The sequence below is a fragment of the Mixophyes fleayi genome, chromosome 2 (assembly GCF_038048845.1).
Source record: "Mixophyes fleayi isolate aMixFle1 chromosome 2, aMixFle1.hap1, whole genome shotgun sequence".
Taxonomy (NCBI): Eukaryota; Metazoa; Chordata; class Amphibia; order Anura; family Limnodynastidae; genus Mixophyes; species Mixophyes fleayi.
In genome coordinates, this window is record NC_134403.1 from 263,563,052 (window position 1) to 263,584,932 (window position 21,881).

Sequence of the window (21,881 nt, forward strand, 5' to 3'; positions counted from 1 at the left end):
TGATGCACCACTGGACTCAGCAATGACTTTTTTGATTTTTTTTTAATATTCTTTTAAAAGGATTTTTGTAGAATTTTTCTTTTTTTTTTCTTTTTATGGACGAATTTTTAATACTTTTAAAATAAATATGCACTTAGCAGAACAAAGCACAGGACAAAAGCACCGCTGGACTCAGCAGGACAGAGCACTGGACTGATGCACCACTGGACTCAGCAATGACTTTTTTGTTTTGTTTTTTATATTTTTTTAAAAGGATTTTTGTAGAATTTTTCTTTTTTTTTTCTTTTTATGGAAGAATTTTTAATACTTTTAAAATAAATATGCACTTAGCAGAACAAAGCACAGGACAAAAGCACCACTGGACTCAGCAGGACAGAGCACAGGACAAAAGCACCACTGGACTCAGCAGGACAGAGCACTGGCAAAAGCACCACTGGACTCAGCAGGACAGAGCACAGCACAGCACAGCACAGCACAGCACGAGAAATAGCAGGACAGAGGACCACCTAACACACCCTCCCTCTTCCCTGATCAATGCCCAAGTGAAGATGGCGGCGGCAAGCGGGGAATTTAAAGGTTCCGAGTATTGCGAGATCCGACAGCGGGATTATGACTCAGAGCCTCGTTTTAAGTTTCGGAATCGGCGGGAATACCTGGACAGTGCTCGGATCTGACTCGGATCCGCACTGTTCGGGGGGGCTCGGATTCCAGGAATCCGAGTGCGCTCATCCTTAATTCCTTCTACATTAAACTACCCACTCTTGTATGGAAAAAAACATATATAAAATTTGCTTATTTGGATTTATAAAGAAAAAAGTTATTCTCAACTAAGCCAACAATACAAACATTGTTCTGATCACTAAAGTGTAAACTACCTCCGATCACGAAGGAGCGAAATATACATATAAAAAAAAATTAAACACAACATAAAGATTAAACAAGATTATTTATGATCAATTAGGGAATATTTATTAAAAAATTAATGGATATCTCGTTTAAATGTCAAAATCTGAATCACATGGTAATGGCAAAGCTGTAGGATCTTTACTTGAAATAAAAATAATCAATCTTTTCACCCCAACCTCTCTCTCTACTAGATGTCTCTGCCAGTTTCTAACAAGACGACAGGAACTTTCACAGACATATCAGCAATGTATGAAAAATGTCCCAATAAAATAATCCATGTCTGTGGGGTCTGAGATTAATTACCCCTCCCCACCTCCCCCATATCAATTACATTAATGAAACTGGTGTTCAGATCAGTCCAACTAACCCTGTTAGAGTCATTAAATACCCTGCTTTCCATTTGGGTAATGGCTAATGTGATTGATCTTCAGATTTGTGTTGGTTGGTGATAAATCCTTGAAGTATTTAGCATCCCATGGGGCTTATACGTAGCATCTATATTTGCAATGAATTTCTTACACGTTACATTGTCCCTTCAACATTCCTGCAGTGTCTCGTGGGCAAGTAGATATGGAAAATATAAGTCTATTTTTCCCTACATCATCTGTTCATGATAACATCACTAATTGGTGAGTTTAAAATATTTCAAAGAATATTTTTGTAAACATCAGAACTATTATGCATCCAGTTAATGGTGTTGGGTTCCTAAAAAATGTTTACCTGATTATTCTCATTTAAAACACTAAATGAATACTGCATATCACACATGGATTACCCGGTTTTCATGTCAAAATAATGAAAGTTGTACTCTAAGCAAAAATGCGAGATGCCACCATTTAATGTGAGGGGTGGTTGCTTATTGTCATATGATAGTCAATACTCAGGGTGTACAAACCATTTTGCAATGCAAGGTGTGCAAATACATTTTTTTTGCATGCAGGGAAAATACTAGGCAGCTTTATTTTAACACTGCAATTTAGAGTTGAGCTAGGATGCATCACTTTCCACACTCTAAATCTGTCTGCACATTTTTAATTTGTCCCCTTTTTTTTTCACCTAGGTGCAAAACTGTACTTTCGTGCTGGAGTTACTCCTAACGCTAGATCATGGCTTTGGTCACCAGTGCATAGCCAGATCTCCACCAAACCACTTGCTATGCATGTGGGTCATGTGGGAGTCCTAAAAGTAGATCAATAAACATATGTTAGGGGAAATGTAGAAGGATTGTAGAGTAAGTGATGGTGCTGGTGCTTTATGTATGAGCTCAAGCTTAGTTTAATGGATCATTAACTCCAAAACTGAAATGTTCAGATATGAACCATAAAGGTAACGTAAAAGGTATTGTTCTGCACTAACCTGACATTTCACTACAGCTCTGTTAAAATAAAAAGTCTTAAATGTAAAGTATTACCTATCCAAACCATTACAGACTTCTGAATCCCTTCCCATATCTTTAGGTTAGTGTCCGAATAGGATCTGATACAGATCTAAAAGATGAGTTTAAATTTCTGCAGAGCAGGTCAGAAAACCAGTCAATCACTGTCTGTCTGTGCAGATAAACTCCTCCTTTTTAACGTGGTAATTCGCCGCAGGGGATTGAAGGAATGCACAAGGGACATATTTAGTTAAGTATAAACTCGTAATAAAGATTATTCAGACTAGTGATACTGTGGTTGCAGATTAGTCTCTCTTTCTTGGGCTACATAGGAAGTAATACTATGGAACTGTGTCATAATAAGACTGTAGTTCCAAGGGAATTTGTATGTGTCTGAATGCAGCATGTAAATGTAGTGCCTGTTCCGCGCAGGAAACCAGCCTTCTTCCTGACGTTTCCATCTCTCTCAGTCTCTCCAGCCTGCGGCCCTTTTCTCCCCTTTTGTGTTTCTCTTGCTGAAAAAAAGCTCTTCTTCCGGCGTATTTATTTTGCCCCTTTGACGCTCCTGTGCCTTTTCTTCAGTCTTTTCTTCTTCCCCTGACATCTTCTTTCTTGAAAGCATGTGATGACTAAATAATAGTCTTAGTGTGGGCGCTGAGCACTGATGGAGTGAGCATCAATTGGCTCACTGTGGTGCCAATCACTCAAATCTCCGGCGGTGAGCCTAGATTGGCTTACCATCCTGGCCACTGATTGGCTGGCAGCAAATCTTGTTCACTGTCAGCAGCAACGAGAAACCCTGCAAGCAATAAACACTTACCTGCCCTGAGTCGCTGATTAATGAGTGTCCTAGTCTTCTCTTCTTTGCTCTCTTCATGGGCTCTGCACTGTTTGAAGACTTCTTTACTTTCCAGATAGTCACGTGAAAAGTGTCCTGACTGCTCACACTTTCAGCACCGCAGTTCTTACAACTTTGGCCCCCAGGCACGTCCATCCTTTTTCTGTTGCACTTGTCGCTGCAAGGTTTTCTTCAGGAACACTTCCACCTCTTCCTTCGTGATGACAATGCTGGCTCCCTCATACTTGGGAATGGTGTCCTGATGGGCCATTGTGATCCTGCCAACTATATAGGGCGCCTGTTCTGCGCAGGAAACCAACCTTCTTCCTGCCGTCTCCTCCAGTCTCTCCAGCTGGTGGTGCCTCTTCTCTCCTTTGGCACTTCTGTTGATTCAAGAGGGCTCTTTCCTCCAGCATCTTTCTTCTGTCATCTTCGTGCTTCTGCACCTTTTTTGCAGCCTTCTTCTCCCGACATCTTCTTTCTTCTTCTCTCCAGGGATCCTTTCTACTTGGCTTCTACCGACAAACTGGCTTCAAACCGCACATGACCACTAAATAACAGGATCTGCATCCGGTGAGCACCATGTAGAGAAGTGCACACTGCATCCATAGCTGTCACAATCTGCTGCTATAGTGACACCTGGGTTTGTGTCTCAAAAACCCCTGATAATGTCTTAACCTGTTAAAGCCACAACCTAAGCAAGAAATATGACTCCTTCAGTTTTACTAGACTACCATGCTCAGCAAGAAGCAAATATTCGTTATGTATAGGGATATTTCTTTTTGAACAAAGGGATTAGAAACAGAAAGAAAGAAAATGATCTCCCTGAATATAGGTGATAAACAACCAAACGGGTAAAAACATGTGTGTGGAGGAATCTTTTTTTAATAAAGGATTTTTTTATTTCACAGTATTTCTTGGCTGGTACACTACAGATCCCAGAAGACCCTGAGTACCAGCATGCTCTTGCAGCTATGGGTATGCTGACCATGAAGTGGGCCTTGCAATCTGTCTGGACCACTATCATCATCATCATCACCATTTAATTATATAGCGCCACTAATTCCGCAGCGCTGTACAGAGAACTCACTCACATCAATCCCTGCCCCATTGGAGCTTACAGTCTAAATTCCCTAACATAGACAAACACTCACACATAGACACAGACAGACAGCAAGGGAGAGACTAGGGTCAATTTTGATAGCAGCCAATTAACCTACCAGTATGTTTTTGGAGTGTGGGAGGAAACCCACGCAAACACAGGGAGAACATACAAACTCCACACAGAAAAGGCCATGGTTGGGAATCAAACTCATGACCCCAGTGCTGTGAGGCAGAAGTGCTAACCACTCGGCCACTGTGCTGCCCTGTACGGGCAGCACAGTGACTATGCAAACTATGTCACCTAAACTCATTTATCAAACATTTATTTTTCTATAGATTTTAAATTTGTGAGCAGGACTCTTACCTCTTGGTGTGTTTGTTAACCCTGGATTTTTTACTGTGCCAAGTGCAAAGTGCTACGGATTAAGCTGGCTCTATGTAAAAAAATAATAGTAAAAATAATAATATCAGTAGTAATAATAATTAGAGATATGCGCTGACCCCAGGGAAGGAAATATATAAATATAAAAACCGGCGATAAATGTGATGCATGTGTGACGCGGCCGCATCCCGTGTCATGAGATGCGGCCGCCTGTGCGGCGTGCGCCCCCCGGACTGACATCTGCCAGCCCGCACCTGGCTGACCCTCATGTTTCGGATTTGAAACCGGTGTCGGTTCTAAATCAACTTCGTGTTTTAGCTATGCTACCAGTTTTGTTGAACAAACACGGAAAGTTTTGGTTTAGGTTTTGGTTTTGGATCTGGATTAAATTGAAAATTGTGAAAAAATATGTAAAATAATGTAATTTTGCTCCTATATTACTATAAAAAGCATTAACATTCATTTCCAGTCATTTCCAGTTTATTTTCTAATGATCCCTTCACCAAAGTCCCAATTTTCACCAAAATTGGCCAAAGTCTGCAGCAAACTGTCTTAATTACGAATTTTGTAACTTTGCCATCATTGCATTTGCCTTCTCTGATTCACTTCACAAAATAATAAACTGAATATTGTTGATATCTCCCTTTTAATGCACCCAAACCTCCATTGCATGTTCAGACTCACTATTACTGTAACTGAATAAATAATAACCACACGGACACCAATGTAAATTTTGCAAAATGTCACAGTTTTTATTTAAGCAAAAATGGTGGCGGAGAGAACAATGCGAGTCAGCAAACAACTAATAGCAAAACCAAACAGTGGAAGGTCAGATTGGTATTACACCTCTGGTCCCAGGATATAATCCTTTATGATGTTACGGCTTCCTAGTAACCGTCATAACCTTTTAGAACTAGCAGGAAAGTTCTTCACCTATAGCAGATGCCTTTCCTGTAGAGTTAAACACACACTCATGGGTACTCGGATCCCTCCCACATAAATATTTACAAGTCCCCTATATTAATTCAGAAAGGCAGCATTACGGCACAGAGCATATAAGAGTGCTATCAAATTGACCTTAGTCTCTCTCGGTCTGTGTGTGTGTGTATATGTTAGGGAATTTAGACTGTAGGCTCCAATGGGGAAGGGACTGATGTGAGTTCTCTGCACAGCGCTGTGAAATTAGTGGCGCTATATAAATAGCTGCTGATGATGATATAAGGAAAACAAGATAGGAAAGCCCTGCTCTTGGCTACCGATGAATGCTCTGGCAATGTATTGTGGGCCTAATCTTTGAATTTTTGTAGAATTGGCGCAGGACACCTTTGTCTCTCAGCATTCTCGTCTATTTATATAGCGGCAAGGTATTGAAAGCCATGCTCTTGGCAACCAATGAATACTCTGACAATATATCATGTGACTAATCTTTGAATTTTTGTAGTAGGGGTGCAGGCCTCATTCATCTCTCAGCATTTTCATTTATTTATATAGCGGCAAGGTAATGAAAGCCATGTTCTTTGCAACGAATGAATACTCTGCCAATATATTGTGTGCCTAATCTTTGAATTTTTGTAGTAGGGGTGCAGGCCACATTCACCCCTCAGCATCCTCATTTATTAATATAGCGACAGCAATTTAGATAGAATTGATAGACTGAAAAATAGAAAAGATTAGAGTACATAGCGCTTGGGGGGGGCAGCTGCATGCTGACCCTCACAAACAGCCTTCTTTAAATATAGATTTCCCTGAACGACCCTTCCAAAATTTAAATGTGTTGAAAAGTTGAAAAGATTAGAATATAATAAGATATAGCCTTTTTGGGGTGTGCAACTGCTGCTGAATCTCACACACAAACACCCAGTTTTTTTCTGAATTATTTCAGTTGTCACTGCCCCACACAAAATTAATATCACTAGAAAACTTTCAAGTTTAAAAGTTTGAAAGAAAGAAATCTACTTGTTTTTTGGATTTTGCAGCTAACAGTCTGACAGCAAAAGCACACTGTTTTTATCAATTAAATAAATATACTAGTTAGTTTAGAATGATATTTATTTAACTCAGTCTGTATATACTGTCTAGTACTATTATATAGTTTTATATATATGTATATATATATATATATATTAGGGATGTGCACCGGCGACTTTTGAGGTCTCGTGTTTTGTGTTTTGGATCCGGATTTTCGTTATTTTTGGGGTTCGGATTTGTCTCGCAAAACACTTGACGAAAGGTCTCGGTTCGGATTTAAGGTTTTGGATTCGGATTTTTTTTGAAAAAAAACATAAAAAGTTTAAAAATCAAGTTTTTGGGCTTATTTTCACTCCTAGGCTATTATTAACCTCAATAACATTCAATAACAAGCATTTCCACTAATTTACAGTGTATTCTGAACACCTCACAATATAGTTATTAGTCCAAAACGTTGCAACAAGGTATCTTTCTGGACTGCGTAGAGGAGTGGGTCACCACAATATATATTAAAAACCCTGAACTTTTATGATTCGCACCAATAAATGTACCTGGACTGCGTAGAGGAGTGGGTCACCACAATATATATTAAAAACACTGAACTTTTATGATTCGCACCAATAAATGTACCTGGACTGCGTAGAGGAGTGGGTCACCACAATATATATAATAAGAAAACCATCAACTTGTTTGATTCGCACCAATAAATGTACCTGGACTGCGTAGAGGAGTGGGTCACCACAATATATTAAAAACCCTGAACTTTTATGAATCGCACCAATAAATGTACCTGGACTGCGTAGAGGAGTGGGTCACCACAATATATATAATAAGAAAACCATCAACTTGTTTGATTCGCACCAATAAATGTACCTGGACTGCGTAGAGGAGTGGGTCACCACAATATATTAAAAACCCTGAACTTTTATGAATCGCACCAATAAATGTACCTGGACTGCGTAGAGGAGTGGGTCACCACAATATATTAAAAACCCTGAACTTTTATGAATCGCACCAATAAATGTACCTGGACTGCGTAGAGGAGTGGGTCACCACAATATATATAATAAGAAAACCATCAACTTGTTTGATTCGCACCAATAAATGTACCTGGACTGCGTAGAGGAGTGGGTCACCACAATATATTAAAAACCCTGAACTTTTATGAATCGCACCAATAAATGTACCTGGACTGCGTAGAGGAGTGGGTCACCACAATATATTAAAAACCCTGAACTTTTATGAATCGCACCAATAAATGTACCTGGACTGCGTAGAGGAGTGGGTCACCACAATATATATAATAAGAAAACCATCAACTTGTTTGATTCGCACCAATAAATGTACCTGGACTGCGTAGAGGAGTGGGTCACCACAATATATTAAAAACCCTGAACTTTTATGAATCGCACCAATAAATGTACCTGGACTGCGTAGAGGAGTGGGTCACCACAATATATTAAAAACCCTGAACTTTTATGAATCGCACCAATAAATGTACCTGGACTGCGTAGAGGAGTGGGTCACCACAATATATATAATAAGAAAACCATCAACTTGTTTGATTCGCACCAATAAATGTACCTGGACTGCGTAGAGGAGTGGGTCACCACAATATATTAAAAACCCTGAACTTTTATGAATCGCACCAATAAATGTACCTGGACTGCGTAGAGGAGTGGGTCACCACAATATATTAAAAACCCTGAACTTTTATGAATCGCACCAATAAATGTACCTGGACTGCGTAGAGGAGTGGGTCACCACAATATATATAATAAGAAAACCATCAACTTGTTTGATTCGCACCAATAAATGTACCTGGACTGCGTAGAGGAGTGGGTCACCACAATATATTAAAAACCCTGAACTTTTATGAATCGCACCAATAAATGTACCTGGACTGCGTAGAGGAGTGGGTCACCACAATATATATAATAAGAAAACCATCAACTTGTTTGATTCGCACCAATAAATGTACCTGGACTGCGTAGAGGAGTGGGTCACCACAATATATTAAAAACCCTGAACTTTTATGAATCGCACCAATAAATGTACCTGGACTGCCTAGAGGAGTGGGCACTGGGCACCACAATAAAATATATAAAAAACCTTCAACAGGTCTGCATTACACTACACATACGGCTGCTCCTCCATCCTCTCCATCATATACATGTTGGAGTTTTAGCGTGTGACAACCTCTTGTTTTTGATAATGTCAGTGCATTTTGAATATTTTTCAATTTGCCCCACACCACTGAATGTACTTTATCTATGATACGCATCTATCTATCTTGACTGCGTAGTGTGGTGGCCCCGGTACACAATTTGGTACCGAGGCCACAATATAATTAAAAAACCCTCCACGTGTCAGAATTCCACCAAACAAGTATCTGGACTGCGTAGTGGGGTGGCCCCGATACCCAATTTGATACCGGGGCCACAATACCTCCTCCAAACATGGTACAGACAATTCGTCATTGAGATCCCATCAAGTATGTTAAAGACAGACAGGGTCCAAGTGTTATTGGTTGACTTTGTAAACCAAAAAACTGTCCCTGTTGCACATAGTCGTGCAATGAAGACTGACTTTTTCATTTAAAGGCACCATCTTTCAAGTGTAGTGTTTGTAAGTCTAAGTCATATTATACTTTTGGTAAAATTGGTTTATTTTGTTCCTCTTTATGGTAACTACTAATAGAATTAAAGTATTAAATAGAAGCGGCAGTTCCTCTTTATGGTAATTAGTAATAGAATTAAAGTATTAAATAGAATTAAAGTATGAAATAGAATTAAAGTATGAAATAGAATTAAAGTATTAAATAGAGTGGTATAGAGTTGTAGTGTGGTATAGATAGAGTGGTCCCCACAATATAATAATAAAACCCTCAACTGGTCTGAATTCCACCAAACAAGTATCTGGACTGCGTAGTGTGGTGGCCCCGGTACACAATTTGGTACCGAGGCCACAATATAATTAAAAAATTGGGCATCAACTGTCACCGTTGTTTAATATCTGATACACCTAAATATGGACTGCACAGTGGAGTGGCCCCGGTAGTAAATTTGGTGCCGGGGCCACAATACCTCCTCCAACTTCCAAGTGTAGTGTTTATAAAGACAGACAGCGTCGAAGTGTTATTAGTTGACTTTCTTAACCCTAAAATTGTCCCTGTTGCAAATATTCGTGCAATGGACAGTTACTTTTTTATTGAAAGACTCAAGCTTTCAAGTGTAGTGTTTCTAAAATATAAACAACAATACAGTAGTTTTAGAGCACGTCAATACCTCTTGTTTTAAATTATGACACGGCATTTTACTTTTGGTTTAATTTCTTGAATTTTTTAAAATTTGGTTTTACTTTTTGAACATGGCAAACGACTGTTGATTGGTCATATAATGCAAAAAAAAAAGGTCCAAGATGGAATTGTCCTTGGGCCCTCACACCCACCCTTATGTTGTTGAAATAGGACATGCACACTTTAACAAACCAATCATTTCAGCGACAGGGCCTACCAAACAACTTTGGCTGAAATGATTGGTTTGTTTGGGCCCCCACACCAAAAAAGCTATTCATCTCTCCCTGTACAGACTAAACAGGCTCTACTGAGGCAAGATGTCGTCCTCATCCTCAACCTCTGATTCCTCTCCCCCTACAGTGTGTACTTCCTCCTCATCACACATTATCAATTTGTCCCTGCTGGACTCCACAACCACAGGTCCCTCTGTAGTATCTGGAGGGCAGTGCTGTACTTCATTGAGGAATTGATTATTCATTTTTATAAACATCATTTTTTCAACGTTGTGAGGAAGCAACCTCCTTCGCCGCTCACTGACCAGGTTCCCCGCTGCACTAAAAACTCTTTCCGAGTACACACTGGAGGGGGGACAACTCAGGTAAAATAGAGCCAGTTTGTACAGGGGCTTCCAAACTGCCTTTTTTCCCTGCCAGTAACAATATGGACTGTCTGACATGTCTACTTGGATGGTGTCAGCAAAGTAATCATCCACAATTTTTTCTATTGTGACAGCATCCAATGCAGCGAGAGTAGACATGTCTGCAATGGTTGGCAGGTCCTTCAGTCCGGACCAGATGTTATCAGCATCCCCGCCAGTGCCTCTTTTGGGAAAACTGAGCTTTTTCCTCGCAGCCATAGATGTGGAAGAAAATGAGGGTGGAGCTGTTGGCATGTCACGGTCCTCTTCAGAGGACAATCTCCTGACCAGCAGGTCTTTGCACCGCTGTAGACTTGTGTCCGCCGGAAACAGAGACACAACATACGCTTTAAACCGAGGATCGAGCACGGTGGCCAGAATGTATTCCTCTGACTTTAAAAGAGTGACCACCCTCGGATCCTGGCAAAGCGTACGAAGGGCTACATCCACAAGAGCTACATGCTTGGTGTAATCGCAATGGCTTACCAGCTCCTCCCTCACTTTCTCCAGCTGCTTCTGCAACAGCCTGATCAGGGGAATGACCTGACTCAAGCTGGCAGTGTCGGAACTGACTTCTCGTGTGGCAAGTTCAAATGGCTGCAGAACCTTGCACAACACGGAAATCAGTCTCCACTGCGCTTGACTGAGGCGCATCCCCACTCCTTTGCCTATGTCGTAGGTGGCTGTGTAGGCCTGAATGGCCTTTTGCTGCTCCTCCATCCTCTGCAGCATATAGAGGGTGGAGTTCCAGCGCGTCACAACCTCTTGTTTGAGGTGATGGCAGGGCAGGTTCATGCTTTTTTGATGTGCCTCTAGTCTGCGGTAGGCACTGGCTGAATGCCGAAAGTGTCCAGCAATTTTGCGCGCCACCGCAAGCATCTCCTGCACACCCCTGTCACTCTTGAGGTAATGCTGCACCACCAAATTAATGGTGTGGGCAAAACATGGGACGTGCTGGAAATTGCCCATATTTAATGCCCGCACAATGTTACTGGCATTGTCTGACACCACAAATCCCCATGAGAGTCTAAGTGGGGTAAGCCACTGGGAGATAATTTCCCTCATTTTCTCTAATATGTTGTCAGCGTTGTGCCTCTTATTAAAGCCTGTAATACACAATGTTGCCTGCCTTTGCATGAGCAGCCATTTTGTAGATGCTGCTACTGATGCAGCTGTTGCTGTTGCTGCGGAAGGGGATGCATCTACCCAGTGGGCTGTCACAGTCATATAGTCCTTCGTTTGCCCAGAACCACTTGTCCACATGTCCGTGGTTAAGTGGACAGTGGGTACAACCGCATTTTTAAGAGCACTGAGGACACTTGATCGTACTTCTCTGTACATTTTTGGTATCGCCTGCCTAGTGAAGTGGAATCTCGAGGGGATTTGGTACCGGGGACACAATACCTCCATCAACCCTCTAAATCCCACTCCACTGATGGCGGACACCGGGCGCACGTCTAACACCAACATTGCAGTTACAGCCGCAGTTATACGCTTTGCAATAGGGTGACTACTATCGTATTTTGTGGTCATGGCAAACGACTGTTGGACGGTCAATTGTTTTGTGAAAGACTTAGCGGTCTTACGACTTCCCCTCTGGGAAGATGACCGACTAACAGCAGCAACAGCAGCAGTGGCAGTAGTAGGCGTACCGCTGCAGGATTCCTCGGATGAATCCCGTATTGAGGAGGACTCAGTCTGGCTGCTGACTTGGGCTGCAGGACTGAATCTGATGGAGATTGTGGAGGAAGTTGACGAGGAGGGTGTTGCTGGTGTGTATCCAACTGGACCACGGGATTTAGGTGTCCCTGTACCGATGAGGGTCCTAGCCCCAGTTCCTGAACTAACCACTGAACTATGAAGGTTATTCAGGTGACGTATAAGGGAGGATGTTCCTAGGTGGGCAAGATCCTTACCCCTGCTTATTTGAGCTTTACATAAGCTACATATGGCCATACATTGGTTGTCTGGATTTGGATAAAAATAACTCCAGACCGAAGAGGTGCATTTTTTGGTCTTCTGACCAGGCATGACGATGGGCTTTTTCATCCCATGGACATCAGCTGTTTCCCCCCCTGGTGCCTCATTTACAATAACCACATCACCATCCTCATCATCAAGTTCCTCCACAGCGCCAGCTACATCATCAATAGCCTCCTCCCGAGCCACCTCTTCCCGTACAGTGATGGGAAGGTCAGGCTTGACAACCACCAACATCCTTGGACTCGCCTTGTGGATTTGTGATAATTTCTCTTTAGAAGGCAGAGTTGTTTGCTGTTTTGTTGCTGACAGCATAACTCTCTTCAATTTTTTGTAGGGGGGGGGAGGAGGAGAAGGGCTAAGATCCGTGGGTGAAGCTGAACCACTAGTCATGAACACGGGCCAGGGCCTAAGCCGTTCCTTGCCACTCCGTGTCGTAAATGGCATATTGGCAACTTTACGTTTCTCCTCAGATGATTTTAAGTTTCTCTTTTTGCTACTTTTTCTTAACTTTGGCTTTTTGGATTTTACATGCCCGGTACTACGAGATTGGGCATCGGGCTTGGAAGACGACGTTGATGGCATTTCATCATCTATGTCATGACTAGTGGCAGCAGCTTCAGCATTAGGAGGAAGTGGGTCTTGATCTTTCCCTACTTTATCCTCCAAATTTTTGGTCTCCATTATATGTAGCACAAGATACTGCAGAATGTGTGAACTTGGTAATATTGCAGTACCAATGGACTTATACTGCTGGATTGGTTTTGCAAATTTGGTTATAATTATTATATATTTTTTTTTTTTTAAATTTTTTATTTTTTTTTACTTTTTTTTTATTTTTAAAAAACTTGGGAATAGTGGGGAAATAACTATGCCCTTAGAAGCACAGAGCACAGGACACAGCACCACTGGACTGAACAGGACACGGCACAGGACCCAGCAGCACTACGGAACTCAGCAGGACAGAGCACAGGACACAGCACCACTGGACTGATACTGCAGAATGTGTGAACTTTGTAATATTGCAGTACCAATGGACTTATACTGCTGGATTGGTTTTGCAAATTTGGTTATAATTATTATATATATATTTTTTTTTTAAAATTTTTTATTTTTTTTTACTTTTTTTTATTTTTTAAAAACTTGGGAATAATGGGGAAATAACTATGCCCTTAGAAGCACAGAGCACAGGACACAGCACCACTGGACTGAACAGGACACGGCACAGGACCCAGCAGCACTACGGACCTCAGCAGGACAGAGCACAGGACACAGCACCACTGGACTGATACTGCAGAATGTGTGAACTTTGTAATATTGCAGTACCAATGGACTTATACTGCTGGATTGGTTTTGCAAATTTGGTTATAATTATTATATATTTTTTTATTTTTTTTTAAATTCTTTTTTTTTTTTTTACTTTTTTTTTATTTTTTAAAAACTTGGGAATAATGGGGAAATAACTATGCCCTTAGAAGCACAGAGCACAGGACACAGCACCACTGGACTGAACAGGACACGGCACAGGACCCAGCAGCACTACGGAACTCAGCAGGACAGAGCACAGGACACAGCACCACTGGACTGATACTGCAGAACACAGCACAGCACAGCACAGCACAGCACAGCACAGAACTAAACAGCACAGCACAGAACTAAACAGCACAGCACGAGATCTACCAGGACAGAGGACCACCTAACACACCCTCCCTCTACCCTGATCAATGCCCGAGTGAAGATGGCGACGACTAGCGGGGAATTTATAGGATCCGAGTATCGCGAGATCCGACAACGGGATTATGAGTCAGAGCCTCAGTTTCACATTTGAATTTGGCGCCAATACCCGGATCTGTCTCGGATCCGACTCGGATCCGCAACGTTCGGGTGGGCTCGGATTTCATAAATCCGAGTGCGCTCATCCCTAATATATATATATATATATGAAATACATTAACAACAACCAAGCTTTTTTAAATCCATTCTTATGTGATTTTTTTTTTGTACTTTCGCATGTGCTGCGTAAACTGCAGTCTGTTGTGTGCGCCTACGTATGGCAAATTCCGTGCTCTTTTAGGCTTGTCAGTATTTCAAACTGCCAATCTGAGGCTCAGCGAAGGATCTGAAGATGTTTATACACAATCTACACAAGAGGCCGGTTAGCATGGGCACTGCACCCCTCCACCAACACCTATTTAGATGGCACAGAATGAACCTCAGCAAGGCTGGTATGTGCTCAGTGGCAATGGGTAGAGGAAATAGAAACAAATAAACTGTTGCTCTTTCTAGGGATGATAGATAGATAGATAGATAGATAGATAGATAGATAGATAGATAGATAGATAGATAGATATATAGATAGACAGATAGACAGATCGACAGATATAGATAGAGAATCCCTGTTAACCTGTAGTGACTGAAAATATAATATACTGAAAGTGCAGGAACCAATCTGAAATAACTGGATCCTACATATACATTGAAACAAGGAAATCTGAAAATCGTACAAAATTGTATAAATAAGTAATCTGAATAATGGCTGCAACTTGATATAATATAGCCCCAACACTAATGAATGAAATACTATTAGCGGGAGGGATCAAAAAGCAAATAGCCAATCAATAGCAGCTAGCTAGTTTTACACGTGTCATTATCATCAAAAGTATATTTACACCAACCCTCCCGTACCTGTAATAGATAGAACTCTGAAGAAGCACATCTCAGGTTGTATGCAACTCTCACTAGGTTGTGCTTTGAATATTACAGTTACATTAATGCACCCTTACTATAGTCAAACAACACTTGCCTGTCCCAGACGTTAGTGGCCGGATTTTGGTTTGCATGCACAGTACAAAAATGCATACATTTATACCACAAAAAAAACAAAAAAAAACGATGCATTATGTTGGTAACAATTTCATTGTATAAATGCTTAAATAATGCCAACTAAGTACTTGTCATCTCAGTTCTGCATCATTAATTCCTGAAATTATGCAGATTTAACAAACTATCATTTCTAAAGCTATCATTTTTGCGAAGTGTGCTTTTACGATGTGTCCTGCCATACTTTTTCCCTCTGTCCAACACTTCCATTAGTGATGTTTGGCAGTGATAGCTGTTACTGCTTTGGAATTTTCCTGTGGAATTATTACACTCATTAAGGTGATGACAGAGAATTTACGGTTTGCACGTCAGAATTGTCATCAGGGGCAACTTCAGTCCCATAACAATCAATATGTACATCGTCACTCTCATCACCAAAATCAAGGAGAGCAATGCTAGATATAAAATATACATACACATTTTTATTGCTTGAACTGCCATCTGGACTGAAGGTTTTCCCAAAGGAGACTATGGTGCCTTTCCATTACACTGATTTTCTGAGCGTTGTCTCCTGGTGACTTGTTGGTGGTATTTAAATAATATACAGCTTACATTTGATCCTTTATTGGTACTTATTTGTCGGTGCTGGATAATTGACAACCATAGTACTGTGGAAGGTATATAATATGATTCCTTCTTCCTTTCCTTTCTGTGACATTCCAAGCTGTCTCTGAAAAAGAACGTAGCCATCTACAACATGAGAGGGAATATTATGGCTGTCATGGAGTATTTCAAGGTATAATTTGCTTATTTCATCCATGCAGCCTTTACTGATGGAGTGTATCCAAGCTGGGATGGATAAAAGGAACAAATTGTGATCCTGCATATAAAGTATTTATTGTTCCACTACTTGAAGGATCTTCTTTCCAAATTGTGCGTCTGCTGTTGCTGCCACATCCAAGAGATAGTATCTGGAACAAGTATGTAGCGAAGTCCAGCCTGCGGCTCTACATGAGTCCTTTGCAGAAGCCTGAGCTTGTGACGTGGACCTTCCAGGATTACAAATAACAGACCTGTCTTCCAATATTCCTCTGTCCTTAGATATACACAAAGATCGCTCCTACCAAATCTATGTGTGTGCAACTTGCTTCCCCTGCCATCAGATGGATTTGGGAAAAATGCTGAGAGCACAATTTTTTGATTTATATGGAAAGTTTACAGCACTTTTTGTAAAAAGTCCAGATTTGTCTGCACTATTACATTGTCAATGTATATGTCAAATGGTTATTTGCACCACAATGCCTGAAGATATCTCACATTTCTAGCAGATTTAACCGGTATCAAGAATAAGACTTTGAGCATAAGCCATTTAAGTGAACATTCCTGCAGGGGTTGAATGACTCTGCTACTAGAGACTCTAGGACCAAATTAAGGTCCTTATGGTGCCACAAAGGATTTAACGGAGGGATGGAATTTTTTGGCTGCTCAGAGAAATTTTCCATTAATTCATCTGAAACTAACCCTTTTTCCGAAAACACACTGCATGGTGACATCTGCATGGTGACATCTTTAATATAATTCATGCCAAACCCTTCTGTAACTCCTCTTGTAGGAAGTCCAGTACCTATATTTGCATCTAAGATATGTTTGCACCTGTTGGGTAAACCTTCTTCCATGACCTTCTTGATCATATTTAATTTATTACTAAAAAGACCACCTTCAAAAGGAAGTGTTTTCAACCTATTTTTGACTGATAATCAGCTGGCCAAGGGAGCAGCCAATGTGCTCTCCTGACTACCACCATTTAATCTATGCTTCTTGCTAAAAATGTAATCGTGTCCACAGATACCTAACACATTAAATCAATTCCTTTCTTCATGATTTCCAATTTTCTCAGCACAGTCTGTCTACTTACTTTCCTGTGTACATTTTCATACAAATTGTCCATCTAAATTCTGAGTGCCCAAAAGACTGAGACTATGCCTATTTCTGAAACATTTTTCTATTTTTGTTATCCATAGCGTCTCTCCATCTTCTAAGGGAATCACAGTTATAAGTGAGCCATTGCAGTATCCAGCTTTGGAACGGAATCCCACATAGTAGTTTCTTCCTTCTGGATTATATACATACTAATCAATCTTTTAACACTCGATTGCTGTTTCTCCAATTGTGCCCATTCTTTATTTAGGATTTCTTTCAATACTCTATGAACTATAAATACTCTGCATCTGTGAGGCTTCTCTTCAAAAAAAAAGGCATCATGTATATGTGGGACTGCTGTATCTTGAATTCCCATAGTCCTATTGATATGTTTAAACAATGTATCCACTATATCTGAAAAGACCTCGGCTCCTCTTTGATCGTTCCTTCTTCAGAATCTGATAATTCCTGGCCATATAAATATGCGGATTCCCCTGAGGAGACCTCCTGCATGCTGTCCAACTCCGTACACATCTGAGACCTAGGGGTATATTTACTAAACTGCGAGTTTGCAAAAGTGGAGATGTTGCCTATAGCAACCAATCAGATTCTAGTTATCATTTATTTACTACATTCTACAAAATGACAGCTAGAATCTGCTTGCTTGCTATAGCCCTTTTTTCAAACCCGCAGTTTAATAAATATACCTCCTAGACCTTTCAACCCCTTGGCTAGCTTGATGTTTCTCATTTGATACAAAGTACTTTGTCATCCATCCAATTAAATATTTAAATTGTTACAGGGATGAATGTTTGTTGTGTGGAATGCAATTATTACATTTATAGACTTTACAATTCTTATAAACACTAGGCAAATTGTTGTCACAGGCTCCCCATATCCAATGATGTCTCTTACATGTCTTGTTCCCCTCTACAGGCTCTACAATAAACATGAGGAATGTATAACAATTTCTAACTTACTATACTACATAAGAAGAGAAAAACACCACTAGCTGGTGAGCTTGCCTAGAACGGGTGTCTTTAGGCTACTTTGAGGCAGATTCCAGATCCATGTTGCAGACAGAGCATCAGGACTTAGCAATTGTGTTTCCAGACCACTACTGCCACCAATTTTGAACTTGGTGACCTGGAAATGACATCAGTTGTACGAGTTGTCCCTCAGTCGGAACCCATCTATCGCTTCCACTATAATAATGACGCAACATAAAGAAAAGAAAAAAACTACTACCACTATATTACTCAGCTATGAAGAGACAGGAAATAGAGTTATATACCTTCCAGGGTGTATTCTTTCCTGCTTTTACTCAGCTGAATAAGGTATAACCCATCAGTAACGACTGCCACATAGAAGGAAATTGTGTTTTACACCAGTTAGCATGTGGTAAGAAATACACTGGTTGAGATCACAATGAATTATTATTATCTTTTATTTTTATTAAAAGTGCTGTATAGAGAATATTGAATTATTCATATTAGTCCCTGTGTTGAAGGTGTGAAGCTTGTAAGAAAAAAGGGGACAGATAACCATGCAGACAATGCTGCTGTTTGTACAGCTATGTAGGAAATACAGTATGCAATGACATATGTGAAGTTTGCTAATAGGGTTCTTTACAATACATACACTGTGATTGGCCTGATTCTCCAGTGGGCATTAATGATTCATTGTTACCATGATAATATAATTCAGGACATTGTCTAGGTGTGTTGAAGTTAAAGAAGATATTTTTATTTTAAGCAAATATTACAAGCTGCTACTGTTACAGCAAGCGGCTACTGACATAAGCTTCCAGAACAGGCGACAGAAGTCTTTACTTATAGCAGCCGCCTCTCCCATAGAGCTTGCTCACAGGTACTCGAATGCCCCCAGGTCTTAACTCTTAACGTAGTTGAAGCTTATATGCAATACTGCAGCAGCTAAATAGCAGGCAGTGGCCAATGTAGGAGCGGATGGTCAGAAGCAGGCCAGGGTCAGAGGTCTGTGCCAGGCAGAATAGTCAGGGCTGGCAGCAAACAAGGATATCCAGATAACAGGCCAAAGGCTAGGTCAATTAGATAACAAGCAGGGTCCAAAACAAGCCAAAGGTCAGCCACAGTAAATCAAACAGCGACAGAGGACAAGAGCAGGACAGCAACATAGAAACTCCATGCTATAACCGACAGGAAGGGTAAGCCCTCCCTGCCTTAAATACACACATGCACCAATCAGAAACAAGGGCACCATGGGGGAGTAATTGGCCACAGGAGGCTTATAAATAAAATAATTATACACTTGCGCATGTTGCCGGCTGCCCTCATACTGGGATGTGTCACAAACCTGTTGTTTAGCTAGTAGCCTCTTGTGGGTGGTACACTATAGTCCCATGGTTAGTGTAGGTGGGAGGCTGTGTGCTGTCATTGCAGGTGACGAAGGAATGCAATTGAGCAGGAGTCAGAAGTGGGAGCAACTCGGTGAGTATAACTACTAGGTTTCCCTACCTCTGAGCTGGCCCTCGCCTATTGGCGAGTAGAGTACTTGGGCGAAACTGTTTCTAACTCCAAGTATTTGTAGCGCCGCTTCCTGGCCCAGAGTAAACCGAGGTGTCAGCAGGCGGGGTAGAGTGAGTGTCTCTGCCCCTTTGTCGTGGCCTCGGACATATTGTCACCTGGTGCAAGCAGATCCTGACTTCTGGTTTCTCCCCCAAGCCTCAGTACGGAAGGTCGTGCCAGAGAGAGGACATAGAATTGATCCTCGACTAGAACAGGTCGCGGACAGAGCAGTGTACTTCATTGTGTTCCCTCCGGATCGGGTGAGTCATTGGGGTGTAGGGAAGCAGACTGTAGTCTGTGTGGCTTTCTCCCTTTGCAACCCTTACATTTGTAGCTTCAAAATGTGGGAACAAACCTATAACCAATGAGTGCAGTAAGACATTCACAACAAAAATGTTAAAATATATCAAAAGAAACAGTCAAAAATATATGTGTAAAAAAATAGATATATAGTTAAACTTGGGCACAATTCCAGAAATGCTTCTTAAAAAGTTTATCAAGTATACCTGCTGCTTATGATGACAACATCAACACTTATCTTTACTGTACCCCTAAAATAAATAACCAGCACTAGTTATATAGTCTGAGATAGATACTGCTAAAGCCATGATGAGAATGAATGAAGGGGTCAATGCCAGATCAGCCAACGAGAGCTGCTAATTACCTGGAATGCAGGAAAACGGCTATAATTGGTTGTTCGCACTTTGACCTCTCCAGGAGCAAGTAGCATTGCTCTCTTAAGGTTGTTATATTTTGAATCCCTTTGGAATACTTTGGCAGAGAAGAAGAAATAAAATTCTCTATGGATTTAAATGTTGAATGAAAGGTAAATACATATATTGTTTACACTATACAATTATTCCACCACCCACTGTTCTAGGTAGGGCCTGATTAAGGGTTCTGGCCGCCCTAGGCTGATACATCTGTATCGCCCTTTAACCCCCCCTTCCCCAATGTACATGTGTATAGGAATACTCCTGAGTATAAATATTCAGGAGTATTCTCCAAGATTAAAATTTAGACAGACTGTGCCGTCCTTAGACTGAGAACTACAGGCCTTCTCCCCCCTTATTCTCTTTCTTCGAGCAATGACTACTTACCCTCCACCCTACAGCCCTCTCTTCACTGTACATCTCCCCTCTTTTCTTTTTGATGTATGATATCTTTGGTCTTTTTCATTTATTGCATTGCATGTTTTTATGCTGAACATCTTTGTTGTTGTTTATTTGATGGTGAGATGGTATATGTTCTCATTTGCATTTTATCCCCTCATGCTCCCCTTTTTTCTTTTTTCTGTACCATCCTCATTTTCCATATAAATTTACATTATTCCTGCAAAATTCAATATTTTTTATTTTTTTTTCTAAAAAAAAAGTACCTAGTAGACATAGTATACTGATACCAAACCGGTGTTAGAGGTATTCAGGAGGTCCAGAATGGCCTGCAAACCTGAAGGGTGAACCTGCAAAGCTGGACGGAGGTGATTGGAAAATGTAGTCCTGAGGGAGTGCATGAGCTGTAAGTATCTGAATAAATTATGATTTGAGAGATCAAAGTCTTCTTTAAAGCCCCATCTTTGTAAACCTGCAAGAGGTAGAACAGGTAGTAAGTGTCCCAGACATCTACCCTGATATTCCACAGCTCCAGACGTAGGGAGCTGACCCATATATGCGTGTATAGATCTATAAGTTCTTTATAGAACATTTGTTTAAAATGTCCCATATATGAAATGTTTGCATAACAAGTAAGCCTGTTTGCTTTCTGAGAGAAAGTCAACCTATTACCAAGTTCTGAATATGAATTTAATCTCTAGAGTGAATCATTTGGACACCTCCATCTCCATAGAATCACATAATTTAAACTGTATTGTGAGCAACAAAATTGTTGAATACCATTGTCACTTAGTAGACTGCTGCTGGTGGCTTTTACTATAGTAGTGGGAAGAGGGGTTAGTGTTTGTACTCGTTACTGATTGTGCACCAAAATATCTTTACTTTGTGAACTCATCATTAACCATTCCATCATTAATGAAGTTTGTGTACATGCTTATTTAAGCTTAGGATATATTGCAATGCATTTATTACAAAAGATAATACATAAATTAAAA